The sequence below is a fragment of the Canis lupus genome, chromosome 29, assembly GCF_048164855.1.
Source record: "Canis lupus baileyi chromosome 29, mCanLup2.hap1, whole genome shotgun sequence".
In the NCBI taxonomy this organism is placed as follows: domain Eukaryota; kingdom Metazoa; phylum Chordata; class Mammalia; order Carnivora; family Canidae; genus Canis; species Canis lupus.
Window position 1 is genome coordinate 6,533,989 of NC_132866.1, and position 18,090 is coordinate 6,552,078.

Below are 18,090 nucleotides of genomic sequence, written 5' to 3' on the forward strand. Positions count from 1 at the left end.
TGCTGCCTGAGAGACACAGAGAGAGACCTCCCATTCAGATGAGTTCCACCAACGTTTGTTGACTGGCTACTATGCACCAGCTGCCAACCACAGAGTTGGCTATGGCACGGAAGTAAAAATAAGGAACTGACAGCCTAACCTATTTGCTTGGAAGTTAGCATTTCTGTCCTCATTTGTTCACTTATTCATTCAACAAACATCCACTGGGTGCTGGCAATCGGTCAGACATTGGGCTAGGTGTTATCAATATGGTGGTAAGCAAGGCACACAAGATATTGTCCCTGCCCTAATGGAGCTAATCATCTACCCTATTTCCAGATTAGGAAAGGACATAGTGAAAACGAGTTTAATTTACAGCATTAACCATGTAGCAAATGTGCAACTGTAAAGAGTAACTTGCTGGGGAAAAATCAAAATGGTTGCTCTATACCTCCGAGATCCATGGTGACCATGATACCATGCCTACTGCTTGAGTGTCTTTCCTTCATTTTATAGACTATGCCTGGCTTTCTTTTTATATCTCAGCAAGTAGAAAGCGTTGAACATCTATGTTGCTGCTATACCTTAGGAGTGTAACAGTCTGTGCTTTTATTGGGACAAAGTATTGCTCACTACATGAATGGACAGGAGACCAAACACTTTTGCCAATTGTTTGAAGGTAGAATGCAGAGATTTTCTGCAGTCAGAAAGAGATTTTTGAAGGCAGTCAGCAGAGATTTTCTGGAACTCATGTAAATTAGTTATTGTACACTACTGTTGGGTTACACTCCAGATTAATTTGGCGTACAAATTTTTTTAACCAAATTAACATTTTATTATAAGTAATGCTCTTTAAAGAATGAAGCGCATATGATTCAGAGAGGAAGTAATTCACTGGTGTAGTTTATATTGTTGCTTTCTCAAATGGGGGCAGATCTTCCCCCATGGAGACTTTGGCAATGTCTGGAGATTTTTGGTTGTCACAGCTGAGAGAACAGGTGCTACTGGCATCCCCGGGGGTAGAGGCCAGGGATGCTGCTAAACATCCTGTGATGCAGAGGACGACCCCACAACACAGAATGCTCTGGCCCCAAATGTCACTAGTTCTAAGGTTGAGAAACCTTCTATTATAATGATCCAACTGGAGAGAGAGCACTACATGTGATGCGCAGGTGAAGTTGCCAAAACCAGAGGAATTTTGTGAAAGCAAGTCCAGCTTTCTCTTCTGCTCTCTGATTATCTTCTTTGTCTATTTACCCATCGTTTAGTTCCCTTGTGCTGCAAAGCTTTTTGTGGGTTTTTTTTATAGACTCAATACTTAACTATATGAGCTTTTCATTACCCATTCTAAAATCGTGACTGGTTGTAATGTAAATTGTATAACACATCTTTCTGCAGCTTCAGATTCTGCAACTTAAACCTCATGGCTGCTTATCTGTCTTCCACCACCTACCTGCGTTTTATGCACTGCACTTGGCATTCTTGATTGTTCCTTTCATATTAATTTCAATGGTGCCCGGAGGGTACCTCTCACCATATAATAGGTTGCTTTGTGAACAATTCCAGTAAGAGAACCATTCTGCCCAAACAGTGAGATACTCTGGAATGTAGAAAAGATGCCCCTCAGTGTATCATTCATGTTTCTAGTGTACCACAGTATTCTGCAATTGTATTGAAATTAAAATGAAGATGAATTATTTGTTTCTCCTCTCCCTTTAGAAGTGCTCCCACCATTGCAGGTAGTACTATCAGCCATACAGAATGGTCAGAACTTGAAAGTTACCAGTTGGACATGGATGAATATTTATCTTGTACTTAAATTTGCAAATCATTAAGTATCCCTTGTCCTGAGATCATTATTTTCATCATAAAGGACTTCTGTTATTACATTCACGCTGTTCCAGCTTTTGATTGACCGTTTGGAATATGACAGTTGTTTGTCGCATTTCATTTGGCTACAGCTTCCCTTAGTTCATTTGCAATTGTCCCTCGAGCGTAGTTTGCTTTATGTGATGTCTAAAGAAGCTTGCTTCTGTCTTTCCAGAAACCTTTGTCCTGATGGGAAAACTAAAAGGACTTTCTGAAAATGGTGATCTTTCTTTTTTAATGTAATGCCTTTGGTTGGCAGAGAAAATGGGATGTTTCAGACTTTCAGAGATTCTGGATTTGAGCTGCTCACTTGAAAATCAAGTCTGGTACAACACGAACACCCATTGGCATTGCCGCCCTTCTATTGTCAGTGGATTAAGAAAAGGCACCATGAAAAACTAGTTTAAAATCAACAGTTCTATTTTTAAGTTGGGTCTTTCTTTGTGGAAAGGCTCTGTTACCATTTTCCTCTTTAGTTCCTAAATTTAAGCCTTTATAATGAATTTTAACCCTGGTGGCATCGTTGACCTCTAACCCCCTGGCTGCCCAACATCTCACCAAGTGTCCAAATGTTGCTGATGCTTCCTCTGGCCCCACTCTAGGTCTGCCATCCTTGCACCATGCTCTAATTCATCCTGTACCCGTGGGGACTTAAGTGGTCATCTCAAGGCTCAGATGGCTTCACCTCCTGCACAATTCCAGCACAGCTGACCTAAACTCCCTAGTACATCTGCTCAGGCCTTCTGCAGTTGGACACTAAGATTTTCTCCTAGTCATTTCATTTGCTCCTTGCCAAATACCTTTCTCCAGGTGAGCATCTGTATTCCTTGTCCTACAAAATTGCCTTACCCTTTCTTATCAGTGTCTCTCACCAGCAATGGACCATTCTTTTTTTTTTTTTTTTTTTAGGTTTATTTATTTATTCACGAGCATACACAGAGAGGAGGTGGGGGGGCAAAGACAAAGGCAGAGGGAGAAGCAGGCTCCATGCAGGGAGCCTGACATGGGACTCGATCCCGGGTCTCCAGGATCATGCCCTGGGCTGAATGCGCCGCTGAACTGCTGAGCCACCCGAGCCGCCCGCAATGGACCATTCTTTATGAAAATCTTGTGGAAATTCAAATGTAACTTTTGTGAGCCTTCACTAACCACCCTAGTTTGAAAGGGAAACCTTCTCTGAAATGTGGGGGTCACTTGTTCTTACTACTTGCTTCGCTGTGTTCGGGTCTCCCCTCTAATGGCCTTGCATCAGAGAAGCTTCCCCTTGCAAAATAACACCCCAGCCATTCTCTGTCCCCTTACCCTGTTTAATCCTCCTTTGTTGCTCATATTACTTCCTAATATTACAGTTATTGACTTATCTGCTTTTTGTCTGTTTCCCCATTAAAATGTGAGCTTTGTGAAGGAAGGGATTGTATCTGCTTCATCACTTCACCTCCCAGCAACTAGAATAGGCTCTCAATATATATTCCTTGATCCTTCTCTTCTTTGCAATGTTAGTTATCTTAAGTCTGACCTATAACTGTATCTTGTTTCCCCAGCCAGACTGTGAGTTCCTCAAGGGGATGATCACGTGTTGCCAATCATGCATTCTACCTCCTTCCCCCCACCCTAATGCCACATCTCTTGAGACCAAACAAAACCCTAGGGAACCATGCAACTAGTAGACATAGTGCCTTATACATAGTAGATGTTGAATAAAAAGTTGTAATAAAAGCCCCTTCAAAGCATATTGATTCGACTTTGCTTTGGCCTGAATGAAGAAACAGGTTTTATACATTTACTGTTCCACCAAAAACAACTAAAGAGGAGGACATACTATATGAACCAGTGGCTCTTAAGACATTCCACATCAAGCACAAAGGAAAGAGATTCCTGAGAGATGGGGAACTAATGAGATGCGTCCTCTAACTGTTCCAGCTTGCTGCCTAGAGAAGGTTCCCAGGCTATTGTACAGGAAGGGGAAATGCAGACAGAGCCCAGAGGACTCCCTGAGTTGAGGAATTAGAGCAGGGAGTCCTGGGATACCAGAGCAGCTGAGAGACGACAATGAGGACTACTGTAGAGGGGAGAGCTCTGGAGATCTGCAGAGTCCCACTGAAATATTCAAGTGAGCACTGACTAGCACATCCATATGAGGAAACTACTCAAGGCAAGGGAGTCACCCAAAAGGATTAGAGAGAGAGTGTCTGGATTCATGGAGGGTAGAGAATAGTGCCAATTTGCAATGCCTAGAGTGAAAATCTTATCATTCATGAGGTATTAGACTACTATGAAGGCTCCTGCCTCGGTGGTGAGACTATTAGCCCTAAGCTAAGCACATTTCTGGCTCCACCTAACAAAGCTTAAAAGCAAAACACAAAAAATCAAATGATTTCCAAATAACTGAATCTCAGATCAAAGCTCAAGAATATTTTTAGGAATGAATGACCTAAAAAGAATTACAAACATGCAAAGCAGCAGAAAATACAACTTATAAGGAAAAGAAAAATCAATCAATTGAAACTGACCAAGAAATGACAGCAATGATATAATTGGTAGATGACATTAAAACAACTATTGTGACTTATATACTATACTCCATATCAAAAAGCTCTGATAAAGTTGAATATGTCAGAAGCATGGAGAAGGGGATATAAAACAAGTCATGCTAGGATTGAAAACTACCAAGGTTTAAACCTAAGATGGATGAGGCTAACAGCAGATCAGCCATTTCAAAAGAAAAGAATAGTGAACTTGAAGAGATAGCAATAGAAACTATCCAAAATGAAGTATGCAGAGAAAAAAAAAAAAGACCAGAAAACGAATAGAGCATCAGTGAACTGTGGGAGAACCTCAAGTGGCCTAATTTACTTAATTGGAGTCTCTAAAAGACAGGAAAGAACAAGAAAGGAAAAATAACCAGAATCTTTCCAAATTTGATGAAAACTATAAATCCATAGATAGAAAAAGCTCAAAGAACACAAGCTAAAGAGACATAAAAGTACACCAATGCACATCAAATCACTTAAAAACAAGTGATAAGAGAAAATCTTAAGTAGATTTAGAAAATAAGACATATCATATACAGAATAAGAAAGATACAGATGACAGCAGATTTCTTGGTGGAAATACTGCAAGCTATAAGACAATGAAGCATTATCTTTAAAGTACTGATGAAAAAAAATTCTCAACCTAGAACATCTTTCAAAATAAAAGCAATACATACATATGTATACAAAAGCTAAAACAATTCAGTGGCAGAACTAAACAATAAGAAATATTAAAAGATATCATTCAGGTGAGAGGAAAGTGATACAAGATGGAAAACAGATTTACACAAAGAAACAAAGAGCATCAGATATAATAACTACATAGATGAATAGAAAGAATTTTTTTTTACTATTTTAATCTCTTTGAAAGGTAATCAACTATTTAAATGAAAAATAGCAAAGTTTTATGGGGCTTATAATATTTGCAGAAGTAAAATATATGAAAGCAATAGCACAAAGCCAGGAGGAATGAAGGGGTAGTGTATATAGTCTTATAAGGTTCCTATGACATATGTGATGCAGTATAAGGTCACCTGAAGGTAGACTGTAGGTTAAATATTTATAATATAAACCTTAAAGCAAATTCTATAATAACAAAATTAAGAGTAATAGCTAATAAACCAACAAGGCAGATGAAATAGAATTTTTTAAAAGATTTTATTTATTTATTCATGAGAGGCAGAGACATAGACAGAGGGAGAAGCGGCTTCCCTCAGGGAGCTTGATGCAGGACTCGATCCCAGCACCCCGGGATCATGACCTGAGACAAAGGCAGTGCTCAATCACTGAGCCATGCAGGTGTCCCTGAAATCGAATTTTAAAACACAATCCAAAGAAGGCATAAAAAGAGGAAAAAGAAAACCCAAAACTGATGAAACAGCAACAAGACCATCAAGATAGTAGTTTAATTTTTTTAAGATGTATTTATTTATTTATTTATTTATTTATTTATTTATTTATTTATGAGAGAGAGAGAGAGAGAGAGCATGCATGGGGGGAGTGGTAGAGGGAAAAAGAGAATCTCATACAGACTCCCTGCATAGCATGGAGCCTGATGTGGGATTCCATCTCACAACCCTGATCATGACCAGAGCTGAAATCAATAGCCCGATGCTTAACCAACTGAGCCACCCAAATGCCCCAAGATGGTAGTTTTAGATTATGAATGGGGTCTCAGCAGATCCTCTCTTGAAAACACAATGCAAAACTAAACAAACCAGTCAAAAAGAATCATTCTGGGACTCTAGAAATTGACCAGAGTCTGACAACAGATTGAGAAATGCTCATTCAGAAAAACTGCTGAACTGGGAAGGAACCATGGGAGCCTGTGGAATTCTAGCCGAGGCCTGCTGCCTCCCTCCCCTGCCTACCAGCTTCATGGTACCATGCTTCTACCAGGGTGTGGCAAAGAGACTGACTTCATCAGGAGTAGATTGCAGAAAAATCCGTGCTTAAGAAATACTAAAGGAAGTTCTTTAGGCTGAAAGGGAACAACAACTGGCTATAACTCAAATCCACACAAAGGAATAAAGCATACCAGTAAGGTAATTATGTAGGTAATTATAAAAGTAGAAATATATGCTTTCTTCTGGTAATTGGTTTAAAAGACAATTGCATGAACAATAATTATAAAACCATATTATTAAGCTTATCACATATAATTATAGACACACATGACAATAATAGCACAACAGAATGGGTAGGGAAGGCAGGTATACTGGAGCAAAGAAATGACCCCAAATGGTAACTCCAATCCATATGAAGAAATGAAGAGTACCGACATGATAAATGTGTAGGTTAATATAAAAGACTCTACACAAACAGTTTTCTTCTTTCTTCTCTTAACTTCTTTAAATGACATAAGATTGTAAAAAAAGCAACGCCTACAAAACTGTACTGTTGAGTCTATAGCATATGTAGATGAAATATATATGCCAACCATCACACAAAGAAGGGAGGAGGGAAGGGTGCTATACTGGAGAAGAATGTCTCCATTTTCATGAAATTAAGTTGATATTAATCTAAAGTAGATTATGATAAATTAAGATGTACATAGTAATCCTCAGAGCAACCACCAATAGCTCAAAACAGTTAAGAAACCAACAAAGGGATCAATATGGCATACTAGGAAATATCTATTTATTACACAAGAATGCAGTAAAGAAGGATCAGGGGAACAACGACAACAACAACAACAACAAAAAACCATGACGCATACAGAAAACAAAGAGCAAAATGGTAGATATAAATCCAACCACATCAATAATTACATGAAATGTCAATGGAATATATGCACCAATTAAAAGGTGGACATTTGACTGGATTAAAGAAAAAAAAAAACAACCCAAGATGCTACTATATGTGTTTCTCTGCTCTTCAAAAGACAGCACTAAGAGAATGGGAAAATGAACTACAGAATTGGAAACGATATTTGCAAATCACATGTGGCTGAAATTAAAAAGATGGGGCCGTAAAGGTGTGCTGGAGAGAATGAAGAGTACCTGGAGCTCTCACCGCTGGGGTAGGCGGGGTGCGGTGGGATGCGATGTAGTGCAACCAGTTTGGAAAACAGCTCAGCAGCATCTCACAAGGCCAAACAGACACCTACTGTATGACTCAGCCATTGCACTGCTATGTATTTACCCAAAAGAAGTGAAAGCTTCAATCTGCACAAGGACTTGGACGCGAATGTTCACAGCTTCATTTGTAATAGACCCAAACTGGAAACAACACAAGTATCTATCAGCAGGTGAAGGGAAGAGTTAGTTGTGACATATCCTCACCATAGGCTACTATTCAGACATAAAAATAAATGTTATGTTATAAATGTTACATTCATCCACATAATGTGGATGAATCTTGTTTTTTTCACTTCCTCTTTATAAATGATTTATTTTACCAAGGACGGGGGGGAAAAGACTTTTCCTAGAACCGGGCAACTTTCCTTACATTGTTTCTTTTTTCCTTTCCAAATTATTATTTTATTTGCTTGACCTTGGATTTCCCAAGTTTGCTACAGACGCTCTTCCCTTTGGATGTGGGGATGTGGGGACTCTGCCCCACAACATGGATGAATCTTAAAATAATGATGCTGAGTTAAAGAACCAAACCAAAAAAAAAAAAAAAAAAAAGGAAAAGAAAAAGTACATGCTGTGTGATTTCAATTATATGAAATTCTACAAAGTGAACCTTAATCTGTAGTGACAGAAGCAGATCGGTGGTGGCTCAGGGGATCGGAGGGGGGATGAGGTGTATGGAGAGGGGTGGGAGAAAAAGATTACAAAGAGACGTAAGGATGGTTTTGAGGGTGATAGATATGTTCATTATCTTTTTTTTTCTTTTTTTTTGATATGTTCATTATCTTAATTGTGATGACGATTTCATAGGTGTACAGACATGCCAACATGTATGACTATATATACCCTTTATGACTATATATACCCTATTGCATGTCAATGATAACCTCAATAAAGTTAGTTTAAAAGGATAGTGATCAGTGAAGCGTACCACCTCCAGCTTACCTGTACCTTGTCTCCTTCCCCCAAACTATGAACCTGCCGGCGCCTAGTAATGATCCCAGCTTGTTCCTTGAACTTGTGCACGAGTAAAGGAATGAATAAATTAGTCCGGTTACCAACCTGTTCTATGTCCTAACAGAAATGCCTCAATATTTTCATTTCCCTCTGGAAAATGGGAATGTACAGTTTATTCTTTCAGGATAATTTTCTCACGTGGCCGGACATTGATCCCAATTTCAGAACACTTAAAGAATATGGAACACTAAGTAGCTTTAAAATTTATGGCTCTACAATTTGTAGCAAACACAAAGTGGGTGTCACACTCAGTAATTAGAGCTATTCATTTTGCTCTATGAAGGTATCCAAGAATTGCTTCTGTCTTCAACCCTATTTCTTAAATCAATAAATTGATATCTTTTAGACTACAGTTCACATAAAATTAATCCAGATGATTTGTGCTTTTATAATATTGCTGTAGTTACCTGTCAGAATTTAAGGTTCCCTTCCAGATATTGTCTTGAAAATAACTAATTATGATGGTTATAAAAACTAAAACTATAGGACAAATAACTAGTGAGCCTATGAAATATTTATAAGCCTTTATTGTGGGTCTTTCCAACTAGATTCTAATACGCATTGTGCTACGTTTGTCCAGCTTTTTCCAGATATTGGGTTCCTGCCCTTTAGAGAATAATAGACGATTTGTGTCCAAGGTGATTTATGCAGTAACTATTAAGTAATCAATAGCGTTTCACTTTCTCAAATGGTTCCTAAGCTTAGTTAGTTTCATAAAGCATCACTTTTGTATTACAAAAGCAGCATCCTCCTTGATCAGAATTAAATTGTACTAAAAGGTTTATTTGTCAACGCCCTGATGATGGTTAAGTCCGATGAGGAGCAGTGTACATTTGGAAAAGAGCATAAGCCTCGGACCCATGACCTGGGTTCAAATTCTGGCTCTCCTACTTGTGACCTTGGCAGATTTCTGTCTGGTTTCCTCATCGGTATAGAGAATGGATGTAGATTATAATTACCTCGCAAAGTCCTTGTGAGGACAGACTAAGGTAATAATTTTTGGAAGGCACCAGCACCATGCTTAGCACACAGTAGGGACTCCATAAATCAATAAATATTGACTTGGTTACTTATTTTCATGAACTCTTCAATTTTCATTTAGACTGAGGCCAAATCTTAGCTTTGCCACTTGCCAGCCGTGACCTTGGGTGAGTTGGGCTTCAGTTTCAACCTCTGAAAAATGGGAAATGTCATCCTGTTTTAGGATCAAAACCAAATAATTTATGCTCAAGAGTTTGGTCAGTTGCAGAGTGTATACAAATTAAAAGTGGTATTTTTCCTCCAGAGCTTGGCCAGGCATGATATTTGCTGGAGATGGGGAGGTTTGTAACTAAATGTTCCCTCTGAGTGGGATTATGTGCTGAGTGGCAGACTAATACAAATTTTCACCAAAGCTATGAGTCACTTGGCTTGGGTCTGGGCCTGTGCTTGGCCCTGGGATCCAGTGCTGAATAAACCGGACAGGCTCTTACTCGGGATGAGCAAGGCTGGAGCCCAGACAGTGAGGGACTGGGGGAGTGGGGGCAGCCAGACCCATTCCCAAGGTCTGTTGGTTGTGCTTCTAGATCACTCTTAGCCCACGAGATCATCTCCATCCACTCCACACCCCTAGGAAAACTGCCCTCACTGCATCTTTGCTACTACTTACATACATGGCACCTGTGATCCATTTGGAAATAATATTTATAAATACTATGGAGCAAATTAAAAGGATTTTTTTTACCTCATATCCAAAGTTGTGCAGGTTTTTTTTTTTTTTTCCTTTTCTATCCTTGAGTACTAGTTTCAGGTTTAATGCAGTATGGGCAGCAAAGTTGGCCTCAAAGATTTCTACTTTGGGGACAGTTGGGATTAGAATGCATATTTAGTTTTTGTGACTGCTTTATGGATGTTTGAAGAGAATGTTTATTCTCTATTTTGGTTTAGAAAATTCTGTATAGCTACTAGGTCAAGTTTATAAACTGTGGTATTCCAATATTCCATGGCCGCCTTCTATTTTTGTCTATTTGATCTGTAGGTTCTGAGAAGTGTCTCCTGTGGCTGTGATTTCCCGCACTCTTCTTTCTCCACGATTTCTATCTACTCTGCTTCCTTTAATCCAGGAAACCACGAACATTTCTTTTTCTCCTCGGTGTGATAATGTCAATATTAAATTTTTTTTCCTACCATCTGGTGCTTGGATGCAGGAGTAAGAGTAGATACCTATACCCAGTCACCGTGCCTTCATATGATTGTTCCATGCATCTAAAAATTCATATTCTAGGAAGTGCTTGTGTTGGGGGGCAAGGAGGTCAGCACAGGATGCCAGGGGTGCCACCTACATGTCTGTGGTCACACGTGAGCTGTGGAGAAGGCAGACTGCGGACTAGAGTGTGGTTTTCCTCCTAAGTCTGCACCTGACCTGCTGTGTTACCTAGCAAAGTACTTAATCTTCTCTGCTCAGTTTCCTGATCTATAAAATGGGGATAATAATAGGAATGGCCTTAGAGGGTTATTGAATGATTAAAAGAAATAATAAAGCACTCAGAAGAGATCTGACATGGTATTATAACCCCTCAGCAAATATTCCATAGAGGTCATCACAGCTCTAGGGACCATTTCCATGAGCATGAGCCACCTCTGAAACCACAAGAATGAGAGGAAAGGCTGAGCTCCGAAATCCCTTCATATTTGCCTAGCTCAGCATTGAATACAATTAGGCACTTAATAGATATGCCTGATTATTAGGCTCAGTAGAAATACGGTTTTTACACTGGAGGAATTTTCATTCTAACAGAGGAAAGAGAACCCAAATTCCCAAGAACACAAATTAGATTTACATAAATAGGCACAAATATGTTTCACCAATTGCAGGCTGAGGAGTTGTGGAAAAATTAGAATCATCCAAACCAAAGGAGACTGGTTCCATAAATCGAGCTCCAACAAAAAATCAGTTACAGGCTCCTTTAAAGTATACAGATAAAAGAAGGTCTGCATATACAATGTAATTACACACACACACACACACACGTGCACGCACGCTCATTTAAACCTTTCTTTTATGAATGTAAGAGACAATGGTAATTTGATAAAGGTACCAAAAAGGTGCAAATGAATACATTAAGGCTAATTCATCATGAGCATCACCTGAAGGATGCTTGGTTTCACCAATATTCCTTAAAGTTTTTCCCATTGTCTTACACCTGGTTACATCTCATTTTCATGCCACCTGCCTGGAGACAGTTGAATCTGTGGCCCCTTCAGAATAGTCTAATAATGTCTTTAGAACTTAGAGAATTATTCTGTTGGATATATTCAATTTATCTAACCTAAAGGATATATTTGGATCTTTTAAAAAAAAAACAGAGATCTTTCAAATCAATGTGATGAATAACAAGGGTGACCAAGACTGGTAATTCATTCCAATCTGGGGTCAAAATGAAATGAAAATATATTGTAATAGTAAGAGCTACTGCTTATGCCATGCTTACCATATGCCAGGCACATATTACTCAAGCATCATCAACTATGTACTGATTTAATTAATCTTACAAAGGAGCTACCTAAGTAGTAGAAGTGGGATTGGCACAGAAGCAACACGACACAGATTCCATGCTCTTACCCACTGTACCATGTGGCCATTTGTCGGTAAATGGACTGGTTTTCTTGTGTGATTCCCAAACTGGTTGGAACTTGTGGCTACACAGGGATTCTCAACAGCAGAAGCTGTAAAACACATAACAGCAAGTGACTACCTCAGATCACTGGAAATTTGAGATGTTGATTCACACTGACATGTTAAGTGTCTCACAACTGGGTTTCAAGATTATTGGGTTTCATTTCTCATTTCTGTTGAGTTTCCTCTGGAAACATAGTTTGGGTTTTTCTCTTGTTTCCTTATTTATAAGAGGCAACCAGCATCTGCCCACTCCCTATTTTATGATGATGTGAGGAATAATTACACATTGTGTGCTTAGTTTTGCAGAACACTGTGTTAGAGACATGATATTCATTAATTATGTATTGGCCTTTATTGTATACTTTATGCTCCTTCTGAGACTATATTCTTGACTTCTTTCACTGATGTTGTTGTAACAAACACAGTGGAATTAGTTTTCTTTGATCATTGCCTGTAGTGATCAGATAAAATTCTTCCCTGAAATATTTCTCAAGGGACACTTGTCAGAGATGGAGCTGAATACCAGATTGGCTGGAGACTTGCTCACTTCCCAGAGGGAGACAGAAGTCAGGTCATGGGAGCCCAAACACCACTGGGGGGAAGAAAGCTTGGGGGAGACACACAAAGAGAATAGCCAGGTAACCCCAGTGTGTCTGAGAGGGCAACCATTCCAGTTCATCCCAGATTTTGGAATCTAGCCAGGATGATGGGATCTCAGAGACAAATCAGAAGTCCATCAGACAGAGTAGTCACTGTTCCAGAAGATCTGATGATGAGCTCCAGGGAAGGATTAGGGTAGGATGCAGCCCCTATGGAAGAAGTTTAGCAAGAACTAGATGAGGCAATGGGTTCCACCTTAGAATGAGGAACGGGGCTGTGGAGGAGGATAGCCCACTGTCACTCTGAGTCAGAAGCCTGGTCAGAGATCCCTGAGCCAACCAAGGCAGTGGAGGTGGGAGCACCTTGGCTTAGGAGCTGCATAAACACAGAGTTCAACCCAGGCACAAAGAGCTCTAGGGTTGAATGCTGTAAAGGACCCCTAGTACATTTGGGGTCAGTGGAGAGAAGGAGCCACAAGGCCAGGTTCCAGAGACCGGTCAGAGGGGTTGGATAAAGCTCTGCCTCTGAAGGGGTTGGTTCGGGGAATGGGATGTACCACCATATTGTACGACTCCAGGGGCTCGGATCTCGCTGCTGCCCATGTGCATTTTGTCCACCTCACCTCCACCCACCGGCTGCCATTGTGCAGTGCACAGCCCTCAAGGCTTTAGGCAGTGCTCCTGGGCCACGGTTCTTGCTGAGGGAAGCCATCTGCAGACTTATCTTCTGGGACCTGGGGGAGCAAGCCAGGAGCCAGCCATGTCCATCCACCCACAGGTGCCCCACAGTGCAAGTTGCCAAGGCCATGTTCACTCATCTTCCACCTTGTCTTGTCTCCCCAGAGAGTAAGGAAGAAGACCCTACTTAACAAGGAGAAAGAGTGGATATTTGGAGCATGGAAAAGGAGGGATAAAAAGTTACCGTGCCTTGCTGATACGGTTTTCCAACGGCCTGTTTGCTTTCTGCTGCACATTTTTTTGTTATACTGACTTCTGATACACAAATATTACACTATCTGTTTACTGCTGTTACAGAGGTATAAAGAACACTTGTTATCATGGTTCTTTTTATTCTGTACTTAGGCTTTCATTTTATTTTTAAAATAAGTCCTTGAACATGAATGGTCATGGAAAATTTACTGTTGTATAATTGCACATAATCCCCAAACTTCATCCAAAAACAATTCCTGGGTAGCAGAGAACTGTCATATTCAATTGTGTTTCTTCATAACAACAACCTTTGTGGGGGAAAAAGCAATTTCGCTTGCTTCATTTTCATACAGACTAGAAGTCCAATTGTGCTTTTGTAATTAAGTCCCCTCACATCAAGAGAAAAGAGTATGTCTATGAAATGTGCATTGAACCCAAATGGGAAAGTTAATTCAAAATAAAAAGCAGTGATTATCTCGTGTTTATTAATGAGATAAATATTTAATAAAATATCTCTGTTCTCATCTTTCTATTAAAAACATGGCAATTTAAAAGCATTTTTGGACATAATAGCACATTAAGGCTTGAGTTACTATTTGGATTAAGTACTCGGAACTTCTCAACAAAGTGCCTCTGGGCCATCTTGTCACAGACACCATGCGGGACCTCAAGTGACAACAACCTCATCAAAGCCCCTTTCTGCCTGAGTCAGGATCAGGTTTTATGTGAATGTTGGGAGTCCTCAGATGGAGGCCTCACAGGTTGTGCGGGGAAATCACAGGGCATTATGATGTCAGGTTTCATCAATTTGTAATTTAGTTTTAAAACGTTCAGAATCTTAGCAAGATTGTTTTATCCACTAGCAACCCTGCCAGAAGTCAATACTATCATCCCTCAGTGGGCCCAGGAATTCTCATCAGGAACTTGACCAGCGTATTGGGCCCACGGAAGGACAGAGCCTGGTCCCTGATCCCTTCCACCACAGCAAGATGGATTCACTCTTTGTTTGAACCTCTGCACATCTTTATATCTCTCTTGCCCATATGCCCATTTCTTCCTTTTTGTCCAGGAAGCACTGTGGACCCATGGAAAGAACATAGGTTCTGAAGTCCTAGAAACCAGTAGTTCAAATCCTATTTCGGATGGGGTAGGCCAGCAAGCTGGAGACTCGGGGAGGAGTTGTAGATTGAGTCCAAAGGCAGTCTACTGGGAGAACCCCCTCTTGAGCAGGGGAGGTCAGTCTTTGTTCTTATAAGGCCTTCAATTGATGGGATGAGAGCAATCTGCTTTATTCAAAGTCTTCTGATTTAAAAGCAATCTCATCTGGGATGCCTAGGTGGCTGAGCTGAAGGTCGTGACCCTGGGGTCCTGGGATCGAGTCCCTCATCAGGCTCCCTATGAGGAGCCTGCTTCTCCCTCTATGTCTCTACCTCTCTGTTTCTCATGAATAAATAAATAAAATTTTCAAAAAATAAAAAGAATAAAAGCAATCTCATCTGAAAAGCACATTCACAGAAACATCCAGAATAATGTTTGACCAAATATCTGGGCACTATAGCCTAGACGACTTACCACATAAAATTAATTATCACGGGGTAATAGACATCCAATAGTTGTGTCATAGGCACCCTGGGTCAGAAATGGATGTGGGCCATAGCCCAGTCCACCGAGGCCAGGGTGGCCTCTCCTATTCCCTGTGTGACCCTGGGCAAGTCAGTCAAGCTCAGTGAGCCTCAGTCTCCTCATCTGTAAAATAGGGATAACAAGCTCTACTTCCCAGAGTCACTGAGGGCCTTGTACAAGGCAGCAGGCTCAGAGCTGAAAGATACCTGAGTTCCTGTCCAGGACACAGAGCATGTGTTTTACCTTCCACATGTTATCTTTACTTCAATTATGTTACTGTTACTTATGTTGCTGCTGAATTCACATGTTACTGAACATGTGGTTTTGAGCACATACTATCTGCCAGGCACTGTTCTGGGTGGGGGACCTAGTTGTGAAAAAACAAAACAGAGCTCCACTCTCTGGAGCATATGGTCTCGCAGGACGGTGGAGGGCAGGCAAGACAAAGCACAAACAAAATAATGAGGTCGGATCAGATGATAAGTGCCATCTAGGAAATGTACGGGGTGCGACAACAGAGGCAGGAGCAGGTGAGCTGGTCAGGGAGGGCCTCAGGGAAGAGGTGACCTCTGATCTGTCACCTGAACAGCAGGAAGGAGCCAGTCCTGAAATGCTCTGGGGGCTGTACATTCCCAGCAGAGGGGCCCACAGGTGCAGGGGGCCTGGGACAGCAAGGGGCTCAGCTCAATGCTTGAGGAGGAGGAGAAAGGCCAGGGTGGTGCTAGAACATGGGCAGCAAGGGGGAGAGCATGGGTAGCTGGTGATGGGTGGGGGTGCTGCTGGCAGCACAGGTTGGGTCTTGCAGGCCAGAGTGTAGGTATGAATTTTATTCCCAGTGCACCGGGGCTTAGTTTGGTGGAGAGTTCAACACATGGCAGTGATGCAGCAAGATTTTTTAAAGATCCCCTGAGCCGCTCTGTTGTGATAGACACGGGGGGACTGGTTAGGAGGCTAATGGTCTCGATCTAGGTGAGAAATAAAGGCATCTTGGGTGAAATGGGAGCAGCGAGATTGAGGAAACAGTTTGGAGGCGGAGCCCTGTGTGGGAGAGGCGGACAAAAGAGGAACCGAGAATGAGTGAACGGGGGTCCCTGGAGCGACAGGTGGATGGTGAGCAGGTCTCTGCAATGGGGGAGGCTGGAGGACGCACATGTCCCCTCCCCAGGATGTGATCGGCCGGGCGGGTTGAGGAAGCGCCCGTGCAAAATCTCGAGTTTTGTTTGGCCTTATGAGGATGGAGGTGCCCGGAGATGCCCGAGAACAGCCTGATGCAGGAGCCCGACCAAGGCCGGCGCCGCCCACAACCTGGGGTCTCATCAGCCCGCCCGCCCGCAGCGTTGAAAGCCCCAGGACAAGGTGCAACTAGTAAGGGGGGGGGACGCAGGTGAAGGTAAGGCCCCAGCTCTCGAGACCGGGCCCCTCGTGGAGGAGCCAAACGGGAAGCCAAGCCTTCCCTCCGGGGAAGGACCGTCGGAGGGGCGAGCGGCTGCCCACGGGTTCAAGGAGTTGCGGGCAGCAGAAGACCGTGGGGTGGGGCAGGCTGGGGACTCTGGCCAGACCCTGGGGAGGGGGGGAACGCAGCTGGCAAGAGTGGCTTCGCAGGCCAGTGCCCAGGGAGATGGATGGGGCTGTGGATCCGGGTGGGGCTTGCCCCCCCTCCCCCGCAGGTGTCCTAAGGGCTCCAGGGCTCCTGGACAGAGTGCTTCGGGCTGCCTCAACCACCCGCAGGTAGTGACTTCTGAGCTACCCATCCTGCAAAGGCCCCCTAAGTCTTAAAAGCCCTGAAATCTCACCCCCTCTTAAACCCAATAATTCTAGATCTCATCCTCGAATCAAGCAAATAATTTAAAATATATGCTCGTGTGACCAGGCACCAGGGGCTGGGAGGCAAGGACACCAGGTGTTGCTTCACACAGGAGCAGGGACGCCGCTTTCACAGTGTAAGAGGGGAGGCCTGCAGCTGGGGACACCCCCCACCCTGGCAAGGAGCGGGGTGCCCCAGCTGATGGACACAGGAGGCCGTCTGTCTTCTCAGGGCAGGAGCCAGGCAGGAGCTTAATACACTTAGGGAACCCAGGGGAAATCGGTGGAGCCGGAATCTGGCTGGTGCGGGGGAGAGGGTCGGTGGCTGAGGCCAGAGACGCCGAGGGCGGCAGATAGGGACCCGCCGGTGCTCACGGTGAGCGCGCAGGGGTGCAGGGGGGGTGCGGAGGGGCTACTTTGAGATGAGGAAAGATGCCACAGCGAGGACATTTAGAAGGACCATCATGCAGGGTATGTGCTGGTTGGAGGGTTAGAACTCACTTCATTTCAGCAGCTTGGCCGCTGGCCTGGGGGGAACAGATGGCTCAGAGTCTCCGGGGTCTGTGACGGCTGGGCGGGGCGACTGGAATGTCCCCTGACTCCAGGCTGGGTGAGCAGGTGTATCTGCCCCGAGGGAACAGATGAAAAAGTCAGAGGATTCGCCTGCAGGAGAGCTTCCTGAAGGTTCTCCTTGCAGACACGGTTGATGGTGAAGTGCCCACGGCCCAGCTGCGGTAGAAAACCACCCTGAACCCTGGGGCTGATGGGCAAGGGGGGATGCTGTTCCCAGGGCCCACAAGAGCTTGGAAGCGGGGCCTCCAACAGCAGCCGCAAGCACAGAATCCACCAGAACTGGGATGGGACAGCAGGAGTGGTGGGACCTCTCCTCTCTCTACCGCTCTCTGATTTGTCCATGCTGTCCATGACCCAACCCGGAATCAGAGGGCAGCGCCCTCAGGCAGTGCAGTTCCCAGAGGTCGGATGCTCGGGCCACAGAGCAAAGA

The 18,090-nt window shown here is 42.9% G+C and overlaps 1 long non-coding RNA gene across 1 annotated transcript in view; it reads left to right on the forward strand.

Annotated features, from left to right (window-relative positions):
- LOC140620718 (uncharacterized) overlaps positions 1-14,134 on the forward strand; it is a 33,544-nt gene extending 19,410 nt beyond the window's left edge. The window contains exon 2 of the long non-coding RNA XR_012020438.1: positions 13,574-14,134. This is a non-coding gene — a long non-coding RNA (uncharacterized lncRNA). The remainder of the gene's footprint in view (positions 1-13,573) is intronic.
- The last annotated feature ends 3,956 nt before the right edge of the window (positions 14,135-18,090 follow it).